Here is a 19,518-nt window from a genome sequence, read left to right on the forward strand (position 1 = left end):
ATGTTGACTCTCTGATGTTTGCAAAAGGCTGTCAAGGATGTCAAATTCATTCAAGTTTCTTTCACCAAGCTCCTGAACCTCTTTACCCAACGATGGCGTCTTGGCCCTTTGCTTAGTGGGGCATGGACATTATAGGACCCATTGATCCACCTACTTCCTCGAGGCATGTATTCATACTCTCCGCCACAGATTACTTCTCCAAATGGGCTAAGATAGTCCCTCTCATAAAAGTCCCTGGGCTCGCAGTGGCCAACTTCCTGCGCCACCATATCATATACAAATTTGACGTCCTTGACCGGATCATTTCTGATAATGGCCCCCAATTTCGAAGTAATCAAATTGACAGACTAGTTGATCAGTTTGGGTTTACATGGAAATACTCGACCATGTACCATCCGAGAGCTAATGGTCTGGTCGAAGCTTTTATTAAAACCCTTTGCGATGCCCTAAGGAAATCCATCTCCAATACTAAAAGAGATCGGCATGAAAAGCTCTTTGAAATTCTATGGGCATACCGCATTACAGCCCGAGGCCCGACCCCCTACTCTCTGGTACATGGGGATGAAGATGTGTTGCCTCTAGAAATTCAATTGCCTTCCCTTTTGATAACCCTCCACTATAGAATGACAGATGAAGAACGGGCTGCCCTTCGCTATCAAGAACTACATACGCTTGACGAAAAAAGATTGCAAGCACAACAGTCTTGAGATTCACAAGAATCGTATGCAGTGAGCCTTCGAAAAATCGGTCAAAATAAGATCATTTGTGAAAAGAGAACTGGTCCTAGCAGTAAGAAGACTTATTGTCACTCATGGCCAAACTAAGGGGAAATTCGAGCCAAAATGGGAAGGCCCGTTTGTGATAAAAAGGGCCTTTCCCAATGGAGCCTACGTACTAGTCAATTCTGAAAGGGGAAGAAGCTATGCCCCTAATCAATGGTAGATATTTGAAAAATTATTATCCTTATGCTAGGGTCCAAGCTACATGACCGCTAAATTGTTAGCACATGTCCTGGCTGTATGACGCTAACCTACGTTGCACACGGTCTTGAAGGCATGACCTTAAAATTGCCTCCTCAAAGAAAAAAAAAAAAAAAAAAAAAGGAGAGTGATGGAAAGAAACAATCTCTTTCCATGGCAAAGAGAGAGGTTACAAGAGCCTATAGCCCTAAAAAGATGCAAAAGGAAGCAGAAGTATTCTTCCCAAAGCTGAGCTAAGCCTCAGAAAAAATCTTTTCAGATCTTGGGAAGGATGAGAAGTTATCGATTGTTACAGCCTTCGGCAAAATAGCTGCCGCTGGGGCCTAACGATTGATAAGTCTTCTTATTTCAGCCATACGATCTTCAAGGTCTCTCAAAGCTACAAGGTTGTCCAAGTACTACTGATGACACTCATTCAGCTCGGCCCACTTCTCACTATATTCAAGAAATAAAGCATCTATGACCGACATTAAGGTCATTAGTTTAGAGACACAAGGTGAGAGTTCCACTGAAATACTTCGCCATTTACACGAGCATAATTGGCTTCCAAGGCCTTTAGTTGCACAGATCTTTCCTCATCAGGAAATTGCACGACGTCTTCTTGCTCTTGTGACATGAATGAAAAAAAAATGGGGATAAAGAGTTAGCTCCAAGAAAAAAGCACGACAAAAAAGAAGAAAAGAAGACCAAGTCGAGGACCCTACCGTGAATAGGGGCCGAACTGGTGCTCTCCATTGGTGTTGATGAACAACACGAGGGTAACAGATTCTACTCGAGACTGCAGTGAAAAAGGATCATGGAGAAAAGATTAGGGTTTTTACTTCAGAAAAAAATCTCTGGTAAAAACGAAAACTACCCATGCGCGCCTTTTTTATAGCTAAATAGGGTTAGCATATTGCGCAAGCCAATGAAAAGACACGTGGCCCAGTCTTGAGGAAGTAACATAGGCATGTGAATGAAGCATCGCACGTTTTCTATTCCACGGAAGCACAAGCGGCATGCGAGCAAAACGTCGTACCACTTCACCACGTGGAAGCAAAGCCGACAAAAAAAGTGAAAAGCCACACCTCCTGACACAAGAAAAACACAAAAACTGTGCGGACCCATTCTCTAGCGCAAAACCACGCCATCCTACCAGCCGACGCACACACCCTTGTCTTCCCAACAATATGCGCACCTTCGACAAAAGACCGCTTATCTTTGGTACGCCCCTACCCAAAAGGCCCACACAAACCTCTGGGCTTAGCACACTCTCGTACACTACTACACCAAACAAACAAGCGAACTATGTTCCTTGTGCTATTTGCACACACGAGACCCATAGCGGTCATGTGTTCAAAAACAATATCAGCGTTCTTGCGAAACCATAAATGGCGCACACCTTAAGGGTTTGGATGAAACCCAAGAGGGCATCCAAACCAGACAGACAGCAGCCCTTCGGGGCAAAACAGGTCTCTCAGCCCATTTAAGAACTCAGCGTAGAAAAGAAAAAAAAGGTGAACAAACCACGGAAAGAGAAAAGACACAAGCCACAAAGAAGAAGGATTCAAGATAAAGAAAGATTTATTTCATGAACAAAAAGGATTACAAAAGTTATGGTTACAATATCGTGTAGCTATAAAGAGATAGATCCGTTCTGAAATGAATCTCCCATCTAGAGATACAACCCTCCAAATCCGCCGCCGCCTTCTAAAGTGGTAGTGTCTTCCAAGACAAAGGGTCATTCTTTTCTAAAAAAGGGAGCACCAAAAGAATGAAAATAACGTCTTGCTCCTTTTCACCCCCGAGTGAAGGCAAAGAACTAGGAGGTAGTTACGAAGGTAGCAAAGAGCGAAAATCCTCTTCTCGACATAACGACGATTCACCCAAGTGCTGAACATCCAAGCTGACCAGATCATTCATCTGGTCAACCATCACGAAGAAGATGATGGGTAAGCGAAGACCATCACAATCTGTCATCATGCTTGGATGGATGAGATTGGGTACGTTAGAGGATCCTCAGCATCTTATGCACAACCTCGGACCATGCTCTTGGAATCTCAAGCAAACAATAGGGATTTGAAGGCACAAGCCTGCTATCCAGCCCAAGTCCATCAACACTCGCGGAGTCGAACATCTTCACCCAGGACGGTGACAATCAGACGCACTCCAAGACCTGAGGCCCAAACGCCGGCATCATCAAAAGGCATGCCTCCTAGACAAACGACGCAAGAAAAGAGAGATCTCTTCTCCCCCTTTTTCCAAAGAAAAACAGAATAAGGAAGGTTCTAGAAGGGAAGGAGTTGCTTTCCCCCTCTCTCAGCCTAGCCTTTTTATAAAATTGCAGGCCCGTCATAAAAGCACTCTGCTTCCTCAGAAGCGTTTCGTCTGACCAAATGGATGCGTGTCACTATGGCAAAAGCCTTGACTGACTCCCAGTCAAAGTCTTCTGTCGTTTCGCCTCCCAGGCATCATTTTCAATGGATCACGTCAAATCTTTTTCTGCCTCAACCTCCGAAGCGTCACTTTTGACGGATTACGAGAAAGTCTTCTACCTTCCTAGCGATGATTTCCTAATAACACATGGGACCATCATCAAGATGACCCACCTTCCCAGGTAATATCTTGCCTCCTCGTGAATGCACTTCGGCTCATCAGTCCCATTTCGACAATCAATGGCTCATGGAAAAAAGTGCTCCACGCACCCAAGCATGATGCGACTATGTCACACTCCTTCCTACTTGACGGTAGCTCATCAACGATATTTATTACCCCATAGAGCCCTATCCAGGCATGACCCCTCCAAGAGGAGTCCCTCCAAAAAACGAAAAAAAAAAATAAAAGAGAAAAAAATAAAAAAAAAGAAATAGGCATGGTGAAAACCCACTTAGGCACTATGAGTAAAAATGGTAAGCGGACATGGCCATGAAGCCATGAGTAAAACTATCCTGAAAACAAGAAAACATGACATGGTGAAATCCCGCAAGGGTGCCATGAGTAAACGTGGAAATTAAAGCGGCGGGAGTGACCTTCAAGTCATGAGTAAAAATGCCTCAAAAGAAGAGAGTTGGTGAAAACCACCTTTTGTGGCACCACTCTTACCCAGTTTAGGTGAAAACCCAAAAAAAGCGCTTGGACTAAATGAACAGGTTGACAGGCCTCCCTAAACAAGGACAATTTCAGCCATCTACAAAGAAGAAAATAAAAAATTCCAGCCCCAGACCCAATCAAAAAATTCCGGCCCTAACACCAACTAAAAAATTCCGGCCCTAGCGCCAATCAAAAATCCCAGCACTAGAGTAAAAAATCAAAATCCCTGGCCCCAGCGCCAATCAAAATCAAAATTTCGGCCCCAACACCACTCAAACATTATGGCCCCAGTGTCAAAACAAGAAAAACAACTCCTTGCCCTAGGGTCAAAAATCAAAATCCAAGGCCTTAGAGCCAAAAATCAAAATCCCCAGCCCCATAGCCAAAAATCAAAATTCTTGACCTACAGCCAAAAATCCCCCACCAACTAGATTGGGGCAAAGCCCACCAAGGGAACCCACTAGCCGGTCCAATAAGGAGGCAACGTTGGCAAGGAATGGTAAGCCCTTCACAAGGCAGCCTATCAGAGCCCTGTCTTAGAAAAAAAAAGGATTCCAATGGCATTGGGAAGGAAGCCCTTAAGCAAGGCCCCCAATCGCTAGAGTCCACTTTGGTCGCCCCTCTTCAGAAGGAAGCTGAACATGATCTCCCCCTCAAGGATTGTGCAGACGCCGGTGATCTTGAAGAAAAAAGTATATTTTTTGAGAGGCAATAAACACGTCTTAGTAAGGATTCAAAAACAAAGATGAACTTCGATGACAAAATCTCATTCCGAATGTTGCACTTCTCGCTTCTATCAAAGCGCAACAGTCGTCGGGGCAAGTTGTTGTGCATCATTTTTGACGTACTTACATCCTTGGAGATAATAAGGAGAGAGCTAGTGACGACCTGATCCAATTGGTACTCAAGACACCACCAGACTAAAGAAACACTGTACAATAAACCTAACACTAGAAAACCTTGGGAAACGTACTATCATGCCAAAAGGATGCCTTATAACTACAACCCTAAGCCAGGGGCTTCAAAACATCCAGACCACCGCCATTGCATCCAGAACGCCAAAAAACCCCTAGAGACCAAAGTTAGGCTCAATCAGATCTACCAAAAACATTTTGGGCCCAAATTACCCCAAACAAGTAGGTCGTACACTATTACAGTGTGGCCTCACCAAACCAGTCCCCATTCATGGAGGCTGCATTCTCCACATCTCGAAATCGTGTTGCAAAAACACTTACAGATTGCTCGATTGAAATAGGAACAAGCTCAAATTCTGACACAAGCTAGGTCTCGACAACCTGGTCATTTTGACATATGGCACGCATTGTGATGTGACCCATAGCCAAAGATTTCTAAAAAGAATATGAACTCGAAATCATAGAAATCAGAGTTTTTGAAGAAAAGACATCTCGGACTTCGTGAAGCATAACTAGAGATCTGTGCATTGGATCATCACAAAAACAGGTCCAATGAGATCGTATCACGAAGGGCTACAAGCTGGTATAACTTTTACAATCAATATACGGTCGAATAAATCACAGATTTCAAGGTTGAAGAAAGCAAAATCGTCTGGTCGTCGAGATCCTTTTTCAGTGATCTCTTGAAATCGGAAGAGTACTTCAAGCAAGAACCAAAATGGACAAAAATTAGTGCAAAACAATCGCGGCAGTCTCCTCTTTAATTTGCAATCAAAATAAAGACTTGGAACACCATGGATTGCACTACACCAAAGGCTAAAGTTCATAATCTAGCCAGATTTCTACCTCTCGGGAAAAAGTCAGTCTCAAGGTGATCAAAAGACATCAAACTCTTAAGAATCAAGCAAACATCAAGATTACAATGATGGATCATCTGAATCACCGTCGCAATCATCTATAAAAGCTTCCGAGATCTAGCAACGAAGAGAAGCCCCTCAAAGAGGGATGGTCTTGTCATTACACAAAAGTTCTAAGGGGTATTTTGGTCATTGTTATTTAATTTGAGATTTTATTTTAATTTCTTTGAATTATAATTATGCTTAGTTTTGAGCATCCACCCCTGGTTTTTGGATCATCTTTTAATACAAAACCTAGTTCAAGTGTAAAAGGGCCGGATCGTTCATCAATGAAATAGAGGCATTAAACTTGTTTTCACTTGTCTTTTGCTTCTAACCATAGATCCCATACCGAGGAGAGAGAAAATGTTTTAGAGAGAGAAACTGCCCTGGCCCATCCTAATCTTGTGGCCACGTTCCCTCTCTCTTCTTTTCTTCTTTTCTTCTTTTCTCTCTCTATTCACTCTTGCTTGCCCAACGCAGTGACCCATTTCCGTGGCCAAAGCACGATCATGTCTCTTTATCCCTGCGTCTCAAGTGTAAATGCAATAGACCTGCAGTCCCGCGTAGCATCCCGTTATCTGAAATGCGCTCAAACTCAATACCTTTCAAGGTCAGCCCAAGAGTTCCAACCCTTGGATCATCGCTCTAACTTCATCTCTATACAGTCAAGTTGAGTCGTGAGAGACATATACGCTCTTTCCTTCAGTCACTTGGGAGGAGTCATCCAGAGCCAACCCTTTAGTCGTCCTGATCGTGCGAATAGTGTGATTCTTGCCACCCTCTTTCCCTTATCCTTTCTTTTGGCCAGCCTGCCCTCATTTGAGTGAGTCATCGTAGAGGAGTACAATCGAATCCACGTTGCAGTTTTCAACATGAGAAAGTGAAGGGACGTGTAAAATCCTTAGGAGAGTTCATGTTCAAACCACGCTGGCAGACAGTCGGAGGGCTTCGTAGTTATTCTAAGAGGGCAAAACCGCTCGGGCATGTCCCCAAACCCCAAACGATGAGGTAAATGCCTGAACGCACCTGCGTCGTAAGAACTCTCTTTGTTGGTTCCTATCCGCGCTTAGGAGAGCATGCGTGCGCACACCCTTTGATATGCAGCGCACGCAGACCCTTCACGATTGTTTGAGAGAGGATCTTTTGCCACCGTCCGCACGAGGAAAAATCAAGCCCCGATCACTCACTTCCATCAGTCTCCTCAACATGATATAGTGGTACCCAAAACTCGTCTTTTGGGCCTTAAAAAGTTCTAAGTTAGAATAGGTACGAAATTGTACATGCATCTTATATGATTACGAATGTCATTCACCACTGCTTTTACCTGCTTGCATTGCTTGCGAACAAAAGCAAAAGATAGATTGTTCTTTTTTTTGTCAACAATATTGTTCATTAAGAGACTGAAATTCGTCGCATTGTCAGTTATGACTTGAACCACATTATATGGTCCAATTGACTCTATGGTTTTCAAAAGAATCTCAGCAATCACTTGGTTAGTCTTTTCAACTGATGAACAATCAATACAATTAATGAACATAGCCTTCCTAATTGATACGGCCTTGACATTAATCAAAAACTCGTTCTTAATGTTACTCCAACCATCAAATACAATAGAAATATCATAACTTTCTCACTCACTCCTAACTCTACCCAATGCCTAATTGATCATACTCCTCTTTTGGTCAAGCAATGTTGATCGGATCCTTTCGTACTTAGGTGCCGCATAGCCTTTTGGGCCATTATTAATAGCATAAATCATTTCATGAAACCTTGATCCCTTCGCAAAATAGAAAGAAATGTCGTGGGCATAAAAGAAACGAGCCACCGTGATGTCCACATCATCTTTTGCCTAAACATTAAATAAATGTGGGATCTTGGCCTGAGTCTTAACCATTCTTTTTTTATCAGTATTTTCAGTTTGCACTAATGAAGGGACAACAATGTAACCACTGAACATCCAACATCATTTCTATTTTGGCCTTTTCTCACATATAATCTTTGGGATTCATCCTCCTCAATTTTAATGCCTCCCACTCTTTCCTAAATAAATTTGGGCAACTTGATATCCCCTTAGACCCCTTAACAAGTGATGCCCGCAATAGATGCTCCCGCACATGTACATATGACCCAGAAAAAAGGATTTCTCTACAATTGTAATTACATGTCCACTTTTTCATTATACTGCTACCACTGCCATAATTACCAACGACTGTCACATGCATCCACAATGGAGTGGAAGTAGGCCCTTCGATTTTTTCATCTTCCAACACCACAGTCGCATTATTTGACCTAAAAAAATCAGCAGATCCAACTTCCTCCTCCGTACCAACACCCAAATACAAAATTACCTCTTAAAACAAGTTTAGAAGTAGAATTAGTTTTAAATATGACACTTTCTAAAAATCAACAAAAAAAAAAGAAGTAATTTTCCTTCTTTTATCCTTGCACAACCCCAATCACAATCTAATCTCAGTCCAATCCATTTTAAAAAACTACCGGTAGAAATTCGAGAACGAACTGTTCAAAATATCACAAAAGAATAAAAAATACGATTAGAATCCATTTTAATCTCTAGAAATCATATAAAAATAATAATGAGTAAAACACTATTGAGTCTAAATTACCTAGTTTTTTCCCGTAATTAAGGAAACTCAATGCCCCAACACATAATTTGCTTATATTGCATTAACGAATAGGCGTATCTTGTCATTTTATGCATTTATTTGAAGTTGCTAAAAATAGCATGGACCTCACCTCTCTTCCGTGAGCCCCAATTTGAATCACCTCTCTCCCCCACTTCTCTCTATCTCTCTCTCTCTCATCTACCCTCTTCCCTCTTCTCATTTCCCAGTTCCCTGACCCCAATTTGGATCTCTCTCTCGTCCAGACCAAATTTGGATCTCCTCTCTCTCTCTCTCTCTCTCTCTCTCTATATATATATATATATATACACGGGGAGTTCAAATCATCCACAAAGATAAGAAAATGTAAAGAATTAAATCAATGAGTGTGAAATATCACCGTACAAGAAAGTAATCTATATTAACTGATGATATTATCATATAAAAAAATTGATGACATTACTTCGCAATTCAAGCCACGAGTAAAGTATGTCATTCACATGCAAAGCATAGGAAACAGTGTGAGATAGATAGAGAGAGAGAGGGTGAAAAGATCCAATGTCTATCGAGCCTAAAAAGCCCATGCACCATATAGAACTCTTCCAAAGCTCAAAAACTGCACAAATGAGGAGGCCAAGGGGTGTCACATAAGCCCCATAGTTCATGAATGATACTTCAAAGTACTCAAAATACCCAAGTCATAGGTCAAATGTCCAAGAGAGCTAAAGTCATACATAAGGCCATAAATACCTAAAAGTCAACCTAAGGCCCTAAAATAAGACATGAACCAAACACCCATGTTGTGCGCTACCCACCCAAAAAACAAGGCCCAAAAAAAAGACAGAGACAAGCACAACCCATTCAAAAAACGCCATTCAGCATTGAAAGCCTAAGATAAATGTGGGCAACATGGCAAAAAAGAAAGTAGCCAGTAGGTACGACCTACTGATCCTCGTCCATAAAACTATGAACAGCCTCGCTTGTTTCTCCTTGCCCACTAAGGAGCCGTTTGGGATAACGGGTATTGTATTCGCGTGATCAAAAGCGTGAAGCCATATAAACCTGGGCCTTGCTAGTAGCCCAAAATGAAGACGTGAGCTACTCTAGCTGCGAGGATATAGGCTTTAGCATGGATATAGGCTTCTTTTATGGCAGATTGCTCTAGCGTCTTCAACGAAAAACACTGGCCACCACTAAAGCTGCGCCCTCAGACCACTATCGAAGCCCTAAATATGCAACATTGGGGGTCCCAAATATTTCTACACTATAGACTGGGAGAGAGGAGTCCTCCTCATTTTGAGTTTCTTCTTGTAACAAATTTTTGAATGATATAGTGTCCAAATTGATTGGAATTAGGTGGGGTTGGCATGGAGAGCCTGACTGGCAGTGAGGATGTGATGGTTCAATCAACAAGGCCACATTCCATAGATTTTTCATATGTGCCTACAAAAAAAGAGGCAAAAAACAATAAGGCTTCTATGTAATAAATAGCTGAAAAATGACAAATACCATGTAATATATGCATATGCATGCGAATAACTCGGGGGCTACCTCAAGCAGGCTCTGAGATACTTGCAATTGCAATTAAATTGCACATAGAACAACGTACAATACACCGTGCATGAAACTCAATAGCATAGTGCATAGGCATGCATGAAACCCAATAACACTAACAAACCAACAATATATACAATACTAACAAACCCACAACACAAAAAACATTAACAAACCCACAACACAAAAAAAATTATCAACACATAAAATACTAACAACCTAACAAGACATGAAATACTAATAAACCAACATATCAAAGCTAGAATTATAAATCAATGTCTCACACAAGAAACAGTAATAAGCAGAGCACATTAAGAAAACAATCCTATTCCTCAAGAGAAAATTTAGGACGACATAGTTAAAAGGAGCTGCGAAAACCCTAGTATTGGTAAATAGAGGAGTGGAGCTCCTCAACTGAATCCTCTAGAACCTCGACACCACATACAACATTCTATACTTCTACCTCGTTCTTATCAAGCCTCACACTAATTGCATTTAGATGCCGATTGAGGCGCACATAATCCTTGCAACACGACTATTAAGGCACTCAAAATCTTCCTAGAGGCGCATGAGATCAGCCAAGTAAAACCTCAAGACATAGACCTCAATCTTCTGAATGAGGTCTTGAACCTTTTCACCCATGAAGGATGTCCATCATTTGCGGGAATTTCCATATTCTAGTATTACATAAAAGTCAGAAAACATCATAAGGCAGAGAATAACATGAAACCAAAAAACAAGAGATCTGTTGCCTATGGTTCTTCATCATAAGGGAATGACACTTGCAAACGAGCATTTTTCAAATTATTTCATTAGTACTTATTTCGAAAATATCTATTGTAATATCATGCTCTCTCTCGCTCTATCTACAAAGATTGTTAACCAATACCAAAAAGCAATAGACACATGAAATGAGAAAAAAAAAAAAAGAAGAAGCAAGAGACCCAAGAAATGTTAACCCAAACAAGCCATAATCATCCAATCTAAGAGATCCAAGGAAAAAAAACCTATACCACAAAGCCATTATGGATTTTTTTTTCTCTCACCAAGACCTTTCACTCTCAGCTCTCACACATTGCACATGATATTGTTTACCCCTATCACAGTTTTTTTTTAAAGAAACCATAGCACAGAGCCATTAAGGATTTTTCTCTCAATCTAAAAAACACAATACACATGATATTGTTTACCTATATCACAAATATTTATTTATTTTTTTTCAAGTAATCCATACCAGAGACCCATTAAGGATTTTCCTCACTCTAAAAAACAACATATGATATTGTTTACCCATATCACAAAGTATTTTTTTTAAAAAAAAAAAAAAACACCATACCACAGACCCACTAAGGATTTTTCTCTCCCTCTAAAAACACAAATATACATGAACATTTCACTCTAGCTCTCACAAAATAAATATTGTTTACATATATCACAAATTTGTTTTTTTTATTTAAAAAAAACAGACCACAGAGCCATTAAGGACTTTTTCAAAATTTAAATAACAAAATATACATGATATTGTTTCCCAATATCACAAAGTTTCTTTTTTAAAAAAAGAAAACCATACCACATAACCATTAAGGATTTTCCTCTCACTCTAAAAACACAATTGTACAGAAACATTTTACTCTCATTCTCGCAAAATACATGTGATATTGTTTACCCATATCACAAAGTATTTTTTTAAAAAATATCCATACCTCATAGCCATTAAGGATTTCTCGCACTCTAAGAACACAAATGTAAAGGAACATTTCACACTATTGGAGTATTGGACTATGACACTATATAAAAGGGTTGAGTAGAATAATAAAACTACACAACACAACTCATCATTAGACTTTTAATGAGTGAATCGCATAAAATTTTATCTGATCTCACAATCCCCTGAAAATCTTACACCCATCACATCAAACCCATTAAATCTCTCCGAATCCATCCCCCTCTCTCCCTCATTTTATCTCTCTCTTACCCAAAATTTATCTTTTTGCTATTTTCTCTCCTTAAAACCCCCAAATTCTCCAGGGAAACACAACGGGAAGAGAAACTCTTCTCTCTCTCTCTCTCTGAGACCCCCCGGTGCATACAACACTTCTCTTCGTTGTCTGCCGTCCTTGCTTTGGGTTTCGATCAGGTCTAAAGTGAGAAGAGTGGCTTTTCGAGCTGCAAAATCTTGGAGTAGTTGAGGGTTTTTGACCGCCAATGTGGCTCGCCCACCACCATGAATAGGAACTACTTAAATCCCTCTACAATATATCTTTCTCTTTCTCTCTCTCTCTTCTATCTCTCTTACTTTTCTAAAATATTTGTTAGCGAAATAGCTTCCTATATCATTTCTCCATCACCTCTCTCTCTTCTATCTCTCTTATTTCTCTAAAATATTTTTTAGCGAAATAGCTTCCTATATCATTTCTCCATCACTTCTCTCTTGGTATCTCTTTCACCCAGGGTTAAAAAATCGTCCAGTCGAGCCGGAATCGCCCTGTTCAACTCGAGAATCGCTGATACCGAGCCGGTTCCACGAATAAACCGAGAATCGCCCGTGTCTAGAGAGAACCGGGCGATTCCCAATAGTGAATCGTGAGTCCGACCGAGTCACCCGTAAGAACATGGGCTGCACAGTGTTCTTCACCAGATTTCAATTTTTTTTATCATTTTGTTATTGATTTTCAACTTTTTCAGCCTTATGAATGAATCTTGCAGGCTTTAATTCAAATTTCTCATCCATTTTAGTCAATAAAACGAATTAAAAAGCACTGTTTTTTATCAAACAAATTTGGATTGAAGAGTGAGTTTTAGGGTTTCTGCCATTTCACTGATTTCAAGCGAAAGAACGCATCATTTTTTGGAAAATTTCAGGGTGAGTGATCATAAGAGTCTTGGTCAGAAGTTTTTGTTTATAATTTGTGATTATTTTGGAGGAATACATATCAATTTTGAGTTTGAAGGCACAGGTGCACGAAGAACAGGTAAGAACTGTGTTTTTTTTTTTTTTTTCCGCCATGTAATCAAATTCAGTCAATATTTTGCAAATCATGTAATAAATTTATAGGGTTTTGATTCGTTGTAGTGTTGTTTATCATCACATGTATTCAATTTGATTATATTTATTCAATTTGAGTTGGATTTTTGAGAAGAAAAGACTGATGTCTATTAAAAAAAAATGGACTCAAATTTTTTTTTTTTTTTTTCCACCATTCTCTAAATTTCAGTAAATATTTTGCAAATAATGTGTTGAATTTATTGGGTTTTGATGCGTTATAGTGTTGTTTATCATCACATATATTCAATTCTATCTTATTTATTCAATTTGAGCTTGATTTTTTAGATTGAATGACTGATGTTTGAGAAGAACTGCGTTTTTTTTTTTTTTCCTCAATTCAATCAATTTTATTTAATATTTTGATAATAATGTGTTAATATTATAGGCCTCTGATTCTTTATAGTGTTGTTTATCAAAACATGTATTCAATTTGATGTAATTTATTCGATTTGAGGCGGATTTTTGAGTTGGAATGACTGATGTTAGGTTGGTCTGTGAATAACTGGGTTTTGATCAATTTTTTTGAGAAATCGTGATTTTTTCGAAAAGCTGTTTTTGATTATCATGAGGAATTAAAAAATATTTTTAATTTTTATTGTTAAATTTCTAGTTCAAAAAATTGCATGTTGATAGATTATTTATACAAAAAAATACATGCTATTATATTTTTAATGCAAAACTGTATGTTTTAATTTGTTGTTAATACAAAAAAATGCATTAACAAATACATGTTGTTAAACTGTATTATATTTTTAATGTAATTTTTCATTAAAAAAATATTTTTAATTTTAAAATTTTTAATGCAAAAAATACATGTTGTTAAACTGTATTATCATGAGGAATTAAAGTGAATATCATTGTAAAAAAATCGTGGCATGTTATTATATTTTTAATGTAAAACTGTATTTTTTAATTTGTTGTTAATGCAAAAAAATACATTAACAAATACATATTGTTAAACTGTATTATATTTTTAATGCAGTTTTGTATAAAAAATGTATTTTAAAATTTTTAAATTTTTAATGCAAAAATACATGTTGTTAAACTGTATTATCATGAGGAATTAAAGCAAATATCATTGTAAAAAAATCGTGGCATGTTATTATATTTTTAATGTAAAACTGTATTTTTTAATTTGTTGTTAATGCAAAAAAATACGTTAAAAAATACATGTTGTTAAACTGTATTATATTTTTAATGCAATTTTGCATTAAAACTGTAATTTTAATTTTTAAAATTTTTAATGCAAAAAATACATGTTGTTAAGATATATTATCATGAGGAATTAAAGTGAATATCATTATAAAAAAATCGTGGCATGTATGATAATTATATTATCTTGCAATTTTCAATTTTATTATTAAATTTTTAATACAAAAAATGTATGTTCTTGATAATTGAGTTGTAGCCATGTTTGGAGCTTGCATTTTTATTATATTATCTTGCATATTTGTAATTGAGATGTACGACTATTTGTGATCATTTCAATCGAGTTGGGATTGTGCCAACTATGTCATTGTAAATTTTATTTGTGGCATTATGAATGACTATATCATTGTAAATGTTTTTTGTGTCAAATATACGTATAGTGGCATTATGGATGGCTATATTAATGTAATTTTTTTCTTGATTCTATGTGTGACTTATACAGACTTTTTTTTATCTATCATGTTGCAAAAATATTTTTTTTTTCTCAGTAAGAACTAATTCATGTTTGTCAAAATGAAGATTTGTGACAAGTCCATGTGTACTGGCATTGTGAATTACTATACCATTGTAAATATATTTTTTATTGATACTATATTAATGTAAATTTATTGTTCTATATGTAGTAGCTGATATAGGCTATTTTTATCTATAATGTTGCATAAATAAATTATTTTTTTCAGTAGCAATTAAAATATTTTTGTCAATAGAAATATTTTGCATTAACAACAAATATAACTTCATGAACTACCCCTACATATTATCACGACACATGGTGATTATTTTTCATGTTGAACTGTCAGGTTAATTTTTAACCTTTTATATTTTAAAGTTGAACCATGGCAAGATCTGCAGAAGACCCTGCATGGCAACATGGGGTCAGACTTGATCCCAACAAAAAAGACAATTATTTGTAATTACTGCCAGAGAGTGATAAGTAGTGGGGTACATAGGTTCAAGCAACACTTGGCAGGGGTTAAGGGAGATGTGTCTACGTGCAATAGTATCTCTAATAATGTAAGAAAGCAGATAGTGGCATTTCTCAAGGATACCAAAGGTAAAAAAAATTGCAAAGCAGATGATGGATGAGGAGATAGCTAGTTTATATACACCATCAAGCAGAAATGATCCAGAAGAGAAATATAATAATGACTTGGAGATGGCCACAAGAATGAGTTTACATGAAACATACCAGAAAGAACGCGGGTTTAGAATGCCTGGTGGTTATGACATGGGCATGCATGGTGGGCCTAGCTCAGACATGCATGAGCTCGAGCATGTATGGCGAGTCCAACTCAAATATGTATAGAGAGGTTGGTGGAAATATGTATCAAGAGGAATCAGACATTGAAGAAATTGTTTCTAGCTTATCTAAGAGTACCAGTATTGCAGGTCATGGTCGTATAGACCCATTTCTTTCAAAACCTAAGTCATAACAGATGACCCTCAAAGGCATGGTGAAAGGTACGAGAAACATGTTGGGCAGATATATAGGAAAATGGTTCTACGATAAAGGGATCCCTTTTGATGCAGTCAATAGCCCATATTTTCCACCTATGGTTAACGCAATCTAGAGAGCCGAGCCCGGGGTAAAACCCCCGACGGCATATGAGCTCAGTGGGCCAATATTGGATGAAAAGGTGGAAGAAGTTAGAAAGTAGATTAAAAAATATAAACAGAGTTGTCTCATGAGTGATGGTTGGTTTAATAAAGTTAACAAAAAGGAGTTTGTAAACTTCTTGGCCTATTCCCCAAAGGTACAGCTTTTTTGTCCAGCAAAGACGTACAGGGACGAAGAATGATGCAAACTTCTACGTATGACTAAATGATCAGACAGTGGAGGAGGTGGGAGATAAGCATGTAGTCCAGTTTATTACGGACAATGCACGTGCATATGTTTCTGTGGGCAGCAAGTTGATGGATCAGAGGAAGCATCTAGTATGGACCCCGTGTGTTACACACATCATCGATCTGATGTTAGAGGAGATCGGTGAGATCAAAATTGTGAAGGAGACTTTACAGGAAGCGAGGTTGGTGTCAAGATTTATATATAACCATTCTAAAATTTTATTTTTGTTCAGAGAATAGTCTAAGAAAAAAGAGATAATCAGGCCTACCATAACCCGGTTTGCGACAAATTACTTGGCTGTGGACTCCATTCGGGATTCTGAATGTGCAATAAAGATATTTTTTACCAGTGAAGAGTGGTTATATGACTGTCTCTCGAAGTCTAGTACCGGGCTAAAAGTGGACGGCATAGTCTCAAATAGGAGGTTCTGATCTCGATGTTCTGGTATCATAGAGACCACTGCCCCTTTGGTCACGGTGTTAAGAATGGTGGATGCTGACAAGAAAGCTACCATGGGCATCCTTTATGAAGGTATCGAGACGGCCAAATCAGCTATTGCGGAGAAGTTTAGTTTTGCTAGTAAAGTCATCGATATTATAGAAAGAAGGTAGAGCACCAAATTTGGACGTCCAATTCATTAAGCAGGTAAATATATATTTATATCATTAGAATGTTTCATTGTAAATTATTTTTTTATGAAATTTTAAATGACATTTCTCTATCTATATATTTTCCAGGTTACTACTTCAACCCAAAAATTTTCTACTTAACACCTGAACATCCCCACAAGATTATGGAAGGGGTCAGATACATTATTGCCAAGTTGGAGAGAAGTCACCGAAACCAGGTAGCAGCAATACAAGAGGTATTATTTAATATTTCGGTAAGAACTTGATTGAGTTGTTATATTTGTGAGGGATAATGCATTAAAACGAAATATTTTGTTTTAGCTTGCTATGTATAGGGATGCTATAGGATCCTTTGCAACTAGACTTTCCAAGAATTCTCGAACTAAGATGGATCTAGGTTATCCCCTAACTAATATTTTGTTCATTTATAGATTTATTCTTATGAATTGTTCTTGCCCTTATACTACTTTTTGCATTTTAATCCAGCTGAATGGTGGGAGATATATGGTAGTGATGCACCTCACCTAAAGAGGAAAACAATCAAGGTGCTCTCCCAGACATGTTCTGATACTGTGAGCGAAACTTGAGTACGTTCCAATGGTTGCACACTACTAGAAGGAATCAACTCGCTTTGGAGAAGCTTCATAAACTAGTCTACGTTCATTACAATTTAAACCTCCGAGAGCGACAAATAAAAAGGAAGCTTGAAGACTATGGGTCGATAGACTTGGACATAATATTTGTCACATGCACAGCAGAACAATGGGTAGTAGAAGAAGATGAGCCAGTGTTGTACAAGAGAGCGTTCTTTAAAGCTATCGGTGGGGAAGATCTTAAAGAAGGTGATGAACAGCGTGAAAGAGGAAGCAGCCCGCCAACATATCCACAATTCGTCAGAGATGTCGGTGATATTACACCTAATGAGGGAGAGTGGGAAGAGGGTCTAAGGGAAAATGAAAGAGATGATGATTCTGAAGCCACCCAATCCCAGCCAAATTATTTACATATCGAGTTCCAACAACAAGAAGGTAGGGATGAGCATGATAGTGTAGGTGAGCATGAAGGATGGACAAGCTTCGGGGATTTTGGATTAGGACCACAACAAAACACTAACACTCAGGGATTTGGGTATAGTCAGGTGCCCACTAATTTGGATGATTCGTTTTTAGATTGAGTCAATGAATTGTCACGTGAATTCAATCAATGGCACCAGCGTGACCTAGATGAAAAACAACGTCGTCTGTCATTTTATTTTTAGATCGTATGTTAAATGCTTTATTGTAGTTCATGTATGATGATATACTTAATCCATGATAATTCTATGTTTATCCTTTTATGTGATGTACATTAAATAGTAAATAGTAGTTCATGCAGGGAAAGAACATATCAATATTCGCATATTCATGCAAGGAAATTAAAATTCTTAATGGAGTACCCTCATTTCATATTGAACTCCTAAAAAACAACATTTATAATGAATTTTAATAATTTTTTCAGATTTTTTTTAAGGTTTAATCTGACCGATTCAGACGATTTTCGATCCGGATCGCCGATTCGCCAATCCAGATGGGTGTTTGAGATGCCCGATCGGGGTCACCGATCCCCTTTTTAAACCACTGCTTTCACCCATGATTTGTATAAAACAACTCTCTCTGTGTAACGGCTATGTTTACAATGGCGTCATTACCAAAAGCATTAGGATTAAAAAGTAAAGAGGGGAAATAAAGAACTTGGTCCAAAGGCTTGGCATACCCAATTCAAAATTCAAATGAGTTTTTCTCTCTAAATTGTTTTGGTTCTCTCTAGACTGTTTTGTTTTAATCCAATTTTCTCTCTCTTAACAACAGAGTAATTCAAGGAATCTCTTGTTTTGATCCTACTTTATCTCTCTTAAACGTTAAAAATATAGTTTAATGAAATCCAAGGTAAAAAACTCACCTACTCTCTTGTTTTAAATTGGTTTTCTCTCTCTTATTTTGATTCAATTTCTCTCTCTAAAAATAGGTGGGCATTCACTGACATTTTTCTCTATAAAACACAACCCGCCATCCACAATGGCGATGGATAGATTATGGAAACGGACACCACCCGCCATCCACCATGGTGATGGATAGATTATGGAAAGGGGGTAAGGGAGATGATACCCATCCATGTGCTATATATTTTTTAGGTTATATAATATACTCATTTTTGCTATGTATGATACCCATCCATACCCTCTTTCTCTTGTGAAGCACTGAGTAAGACCTGCAATCACAATATCTGTGTCCATATGGGTAAACACTTAGGCCCCATTTGGACATCCCCTTCTTAAGCCGTAGAATTAAAATTGTTTTTATTTTTGCACGGCTTGGCACACTATTAATCAAGGCAGATGGACCGTGCTTATCCTTTCAAGGAAGACAATATGCTTTGTTTCGCTATAACGATAAAACAAAAGGGGATGATCATGCGTCTTTTCAATACATTTTGTTACTGTGACGTTTGGAACCGTCCATCTTAAATTTAATCACATCTAATAAATTTTACAATTGATTGACTTTAATATTTTTTACTATGATTAATCTTTTACTTTCTTCCCCTTCTCTCTTCTCTGTGGATGATCCATTTCTCTTCCCAAACTAGAGAGAGAGCGAATACTACTATGATGGTGGTTTTCTTCAAAACCATCCCAAACTAGAGAGAGTAGAGTGTGTGTTGGCTGCTGGTTAAAACAAAGGTAAAAGAGATTTGAAAGAGGATGGAATGGGT

Source organism: Amborella trichopoda, chromosome 5 (genome assembly GCF_054954075.1).
Source record: "Amborella trichopoda isolate Santa Cruz 75 chromosome 5, AtrichopodaSantaCruz75HAP2 v2.0, whole genome shotgun sequence".
Classification (NCBI taxonomy): domain Eukaryota; kingdom Viridiplantae; phylum Streptophyta; class Magnoliopsida; order Amborellales; family Amborellaceae; genus Amborella; species Amborella trichopoda.